The sequence below is a fragment of the Panicum virgatum genome, chromosome 8N, assembly GCF_016808335.1.
Source record: "Panicum virgatum strain AP13 chromosome 8N, P.virgatum_v5, whole genome shotgun sequence".
In the NCBI taxonomy this organism is placed as follows: Eukaryota; Viridiplantae; Streptophyta; class Magnoliopsida; order Poales; family Poaceae; genus Panicum; species Panicum virgatum.
This window is the reverse complement of record NC_053152.1, coordinates 6,405,327-6,411,754: the sequence shown is the minus strand read 5'-3', so window position 1 is coordinate 6,411,754 and position 6,428 is coordinate 6,405,327. Positions and strand designations below refer to the sequence as shown.

Sequence of the window (6,428 nt, the reverse complement as noted above, 5' to 3'; positions counted from 1 at the left end):
CATTTTGCCCTGTTTTAGTGATTTTCATAAGTTGAAGGGATGTACTCCTCCCAGGAAGAATGCTATTCGCGTTTCCTGAGAATTCAAACAATCTCAAGTTTGACTAAATTTATCAAAATAGTATTACTGCTTATGCTACAAATTTAAGTATTATTAGATTAGTCATGTAATATATTTTCGTACTGGAGACCTAAATGATAGTATTTTTTTACAAATTTAATCAAATTTAAAATTATTTAATTTATCGAGAAGCGGGAGTTGCATTCCAGAGACGCAGGGGTAATTTCCTTGCAAAGGCAAAAGCCACGGCCCCTCTCCGGGGCCCCACAGTCCAGCCTCAAACCATAAGACCTCCCGGCTCTGCGTTCGCGCTAAACCAGGAAGCCCCTGTCTCCACTCCACTCGAATCAAACCCCACACGGAAACTCCGCTCCCATTTGAAATCCTCCAACCCGCGGGACTCGCCGCCGTCGCGGCCGGCCGGCCCGCCGTGGAGAGGCCCGATCGCCGGCTCGACGCGGGCGGGCCAGCGGCGCGGAGCCGCCGCCCGACGCCACCGGCGCCTCTGACGCATCAACTGGCCCGGTGAGCCGCTCGTGCTTCCTCCAGCGAGTTCTCATTTCATCTAGGGTTTATGTGTGCCAACATTGCTAGCTGTCGCTTCCCTAAGTCGATCGGTTTAGTTCCCGTGGGGAGAGATCGTAGGTTTTTGGGTTTGGTCTGCTTAAATGATGGATCGGGGAGTCCGTCGGGGGTTCCTCCTTGCGGAATATAAAAATTATAAATCCAAGCAAACCGAATAAATGAATCATGTACAGAGCACAGCAGAGCTGTTCCTGTGTTTTTCTGAAGAATTCGGATCACTACTCGCACTAGCATAAGTGATTTTCTGCCTAAATCATGATAGCAGCTGCCTAGTATTGCCATCAGATGGCCCATATTAGGGTCTGCATTCTGTCTTCAACCATGGATCCATGGAAAGCAACAGTTGTGCTGCACTCTGTTCTTAGGAGCATTTTGTAGATTGGAAATTTGGCATTACTTGTGGGATGACTTGTGCCTTTGGTCACCAGCCCAGACGGCAATGCTAATCTAATCACTGTTTTTCCATGGTAGTTTCTAATTCCAGCATAATTAATATTTTAGTTACCCAATCTGAGAAACCATATCCCTGTAAATGCTAGTGTAAACGATTTTGGTATCCTTCTAAAAAAAACGATTTTGGTATGGATCTCACATACTTTGGTACCAATTGGTACCTCTTTCTAGGTACCTCTATGTCTCAGCCGTCGATTTCAGCCTGATCGACGATGCTCGTTTGTTTCAACTATTGTAAAATTCCTCAAAAATGATACAAAGATTTGTTTTTAAGATACACAAGAAATTATGCCTTGTAACATTGCTGAGGTAAACCAGCCAAACAAACTATGCTATTCCCATTTGCATAGCTGAAAAAAAGGTACAGAGATTTTGTTTTAGGATACTCAGGAAATTATGAAATTATGCTTTCTATTTTCTATGGTTTAAATGAACTGTGAACACTAAGCATTTGCAGAAACAACTGTATCCGGTGAATTTAATTGTTGCTTGTGAAGTTCCTTTGTTCCAAACAGAACCTGAATAGAGTTATTCGTTTTAGCACTGTTTGGATTAGTTATAACAACATAATATTCAATTATTCATAGATGTTAGATCTGTGAAGTATTGCTCGGTCAAAAACGGATCTGTGAAGTACTTTTTTATTTGATCTGATCTCTGATCTAGAAAGAGTTTTTCATGTCCTAAATCAGGTGGTTTACATTCTGATGTCCAAATATCACATTTGATTCAAACCATCAAATTGGATGATCATAACATTTTTCTTCTTAATCTAGAATAAATCTTAGGGTGAAATTAAAGGAATTGTCTATTCAAACCATATTGCTATTATATTTTGATAATTATCTACATTGGGACTGCGCATGTGCAGACATCAGCAAAGCTCAAGATTGGATCAGTCAGTGTAACGTTGCAGCTACAAACCAGAAATGTATTGTAACAGGCTAAAAGCATATGTGGGCAACCACTGGTAGACAATTGAGTATCGGAGAGGAGAAAGCATCTGCATAACCTAAGAATAGTTAATAAGGCACTTTTGGTTCAGGTATGCAATCAACCTGATATATGTCAATGTGGATTACTGTTTTACCCTCCATGGACTCTAATAAATTTTGTTCTTGGGTTGAAAATTTTGCTATACGTGTTGATGTGCATATAATTATTCACAATCTTGTTTTTTTTAATCCGAAAGATTATATATTATTCTGGTCATTTTTGTCAAAACTATCTTGATTCGTCTATACAAATATGCTCAAATGGTGCCCAGATTCAGGCCCATGGCCCAAAACTGGCCTTATTAGTGCTTTGCTTCCTTCAAAATTCTGAAGGAACAGTTTGGTCCATGTCGATGCTCTTTGCATGAACTTGCCACCAGCCCATTCAATCATTCAGCATATTTTAGTTTCTAAACATATAACTAAGTCCTCCAAGCATTCACCTTATCCTACACAATGATTTAGCTTGTGTCATGAATACGGGAATTAAATTAATATCTTGTGGTTTTAACTTTTAAGACTTCTCATCTCATCTATCCTTAGGATAACTTATTCAGTTAATACAGCTGTCTTCCCAGAAATCGTTAATGTCTTATTCTTCATCAAAGATGTTGGACCCACGATGTCCTCACACTGTATCATCTTTCTGCAACTGATTGGTATAATTAATTCATATAAACTCAAAGATACCTACATAAACTTTTGCCTGAATAAAATTTTATCCCTCACCCGCTTTTCCACTAACAAGGTAAATCCATTAAATTAGTCATCATGAAGGCCTATCATGAACCCTTACTTAGGGAAATAAGCTCCTCTTCTGAATAATATCAATATGCTACGCCAGCTTAGTTATGTCACCAGCACAAACTATGCTTTGATTTTGTACATGCTGGGGATATTTTCCTTGCCCTTCTTCCATCATGGGATGACATGAATACATTAACTAGATGCTATTGCTTGAGAGCGAAACAACAGAAATGTAAAAAAGCAAGACTTTTTTATAAAATGTTTTTGACTGTTTCCTGGAAACAGGAGTTTGATAGGGACGTGGTTCAATAAACTAACACCAAAGGTTCTAGTACTGATGTCATTCCAGAAAATTTGAAAAATTATCTCTTGTTATCTGCATGTTAGGTGGCCCAGCCGCCCGAGTGATGCAATGGCAAAGATCCATAGAAGCTTCCGATGCATTGAGCCTACCATACCTTCATGCCTTTATGAACTGGAGCAGCCTGTGGTGGGTGCGCTGGAGGTTATAGTATCTTTTTACTCACTTCTCTTGTTAGGTGCCGGTTCTGATGCACTGACAAAGATTTGAAGTATTTTTGCACCTGACCTACCTCATTCTAGAAGGGGTTATTGCACTCTTCATCATTGACGTTATAGATAAATCACTTACAGCATCTTTCAGTTGCTCAAACGGTGGTGTTAGGTAAAGCTATACAGGCTTTGCATCATATCCGCATGCATCCACAATATCCCACCCACTATATTTTTCTTTTCTCCTTTCTTTTCCCTTTTGGTTTCCTCGAGTCCTACTCAGTCACAGGTAGAACCTTCACTAGACCTAACTCATCCTATGTAGTATGAATGTCAAAACACCTTTACATCTTTTCTTCTCTTTTGCTTTGGAAAGTAGATTTATCCAAAAGCTTATGTGCCTTTCATCTGGAAAAGGCATTTGTGCACTTATCTGCTCCACTCATGTCATGTGTGCTGCATGTCGGAAAAGATTGAGAGCAATTTGGCATGCAGTCAAACCAGCTGGGTGTTTCACCTTGCTGATGGGAGAGAATCTCACCAATGGACAATGGTTGTAGTGCTCCATAATGGAGTGCCTATGCATCTTTAGAGCACAATGAATGAATAAAGTAGCATTTTGACTTTAGAATAAAACCATTTGCGGCACATATGCACAATATACTGCCTTGTTCTTTACATATTCTGCCAATTTAATGGCTGCATGAGTTCTTTTGAACCTGCCTTTGTTTCGAGACAATTGGTTTGAGAGTTTCAGGTAAAGGTCACCCCTAGTCTGTTTTGGGATTGTATTTGGTAACAAACTGGTACAATTGTTACACTCTTTCTCGTGGCAATACTTTGTATAGCACATAGTATTCTGTTAACACTCGCAAGATGGAGGATCGTGCCACAATCCGTGTTGTAGGGGGCCACTAAAACAAAAGGTGTAAAGCTAAGATCAACCGCAATGGGTCGGTGGTTTTAGGATCTAGTTGCTGTCAATACAGACAAGAATCTGTGTGGATAGATTAGGGTTAATTTTGCAATAAGTATTCTGACGACTAGGTATTCATTTATATCTGCTCACTGTTTACATGTTCAACAGAATCATTAATTCATTTTTTGTTCTTTTTGCAAAGATAAGTGCACATGATATATTCTTGATGTGATCTGGAGATCGTGCAAATGGCTAATCATATTAGGTTTTAGTATGCAGAACTATGACCTCCTGTAGTATGTGTGGTCCTGTAGTTGCAGTTGCTTTTCCAGAACATACATGACAGAGTTCACTGAATGGTCCTGAACAGCTTAAATGAATAATCGTGACTTCAAAAGCAGCTGTTACTTGGGCTATCATTCTGTAAAGCCGCTATAAGGTACTGTTTTCTCAGCTGGGTTTCCTAAGCTACCTTTAAGGAAGTGATGCAGACTGAACAAATCTAAGTAATTGTAGCGTATGGTTTTCATGTCGTTTTTGTAGGTTACCTTACATATAGATGTGAGGATGCATACATGTTGCTGGACTGCCTGCTCATACTCAAAAGCACGCACTGTCTTCTACATAGCCAGGTATGCATAATGTAAGGACAATACACTCATCATCTAGAATTCTAGATACAGCAAGAGGAAGAAGTTCTCAAGTGGAGTCGAGCATCATGAACATGTGATGCTCGATGGTTAGGCAGGAGGATAAAGATTGCTTTTATTCTCAAACAAAAAAGATCAGCATATTCACCACCAGTTACCACTCACTGTATACCACGCAAAATGGCTGACAAGATCTTAGAAGATGTACACCAAAGTTTAGCGGCCACGATCCTGACTGTTTAACAAAAATTATTGGGCGGGGCAGGGTGATCCAAAACCGTGTAACTTAACATAAAAGGATGCATATTGGACTTCCACTAAAGTTAGTAGTCGATAAGCTGTTAGATTTTTGTTGCCTCAGCCAAGACTATGAAACAGCCCGCTGGTATCGCTTTCTAACTTTTCCTGGACTTGCCCTTAAAAAAACTTTTCCTGGGCTGTAGCAGCTGCTCCCTTTTTTCTGAAAAAAAAAAGATTAGGTGACCTGCAATATCGCCTGCCTTTTCGCATCCATTGCTGCTCACTGATAGAGATGTAGTTTGCAAGCGGACGTTGCATCCACTACTGACCACTCTTAGGAAGTCAGTCATTGGGGTTGGGACGGAGGAGTCACTTCATTTGGGCTTCTAGAAGGTGAGCCCCAACAAAAGAGCACGCTTTTCCCAAATGCCATAATAAAAAGCTTGCCAAGCCATTGGAAAATGACGCTTGAAAAGGATGGTTGAGGTCGGAGATGAGATGGGAGCAATTGGCAATTGTGGGTGCACGCAAAACGGCAAAAGCACAGGCCGGGGATTCGTAGGAAGAAGAAGACCGGGTGTGGCCTGTGGCTGCTGCTGCTGCTGTCTTTTGGAGGTGATGTCATGTGAGCTACCAACTACCAACTACCACCACCCCATGTTTCCCTTGGAAAATCTTAGCGCTTATTCCATTCCAGCCCTCTCCCTGTCCATCCATTACTACAGTGATCTTCATCATCTTCTACCAAGTTGGTGCTGGTGGCATCCTGCACCGGAAGATTCAGGCCTTTTCCTTTTCTTTTGCAAGTGAGTGGATTATGATCTGTTGGCATCCTGACCCGGCGGTCCGGAACCAACTAGTGATGATGCTGCGTGTTCCTCGTCCCAGATGTTGATGCAAGAGGCAACACAGTAACGCACGGGTGTATCCTGGTTCCGGCCGTGGGGCCGTACGTCCAGCAAAAGGGTGTGCGAGAGCACTGTAATGTCTTGCACCGGGGGTGCCTGTAGTAGGGGTACAAGCGAGGCGAGAGAGGGAGGGAAGCTCCCAAGTCTCTGCTAGAGGAGGAGTTGATTGAGGCGAGTGCCAATATCGGGGCTCAGAAGAGCGTTTGGGCTCTGTGTGCGGTGCTAAGTATTGTTTTCTACCGGATTGCCCCCCCCCAAGACAAGGCCCACCTCCTCCTTTTATAGACACAAGAAGGGGCGGTGTACATGCACAGGAGATCATGGAAGTCGTCGTCTTCTCCCTGAATCGCGGGATTGC

General features: G+C 41.8%; 1 long non-coding RNA gene across 1 annotated transcript; it reads left to right on the top strand.

The window, feature by feature from the left end:
* The first annotated feature begins 392 nt into the window (after window positions 1-392).
* LOC120686143 lies at window positions 393-4,955 on the top strand. The gene is made up of 4 exons (XR_005680002.1): window positions 393-585; window positions 1,970-2,143; window positions 3,228-4,711; window positions 4,816-4,955. It is a non-coding gene; the product is annotated as an uncharacterized LOC120686143 (long non-coding RNA).
* The last annotated feature ends 1,473 nt before the right edge of the window (window positions 4,956-6,428 follow it).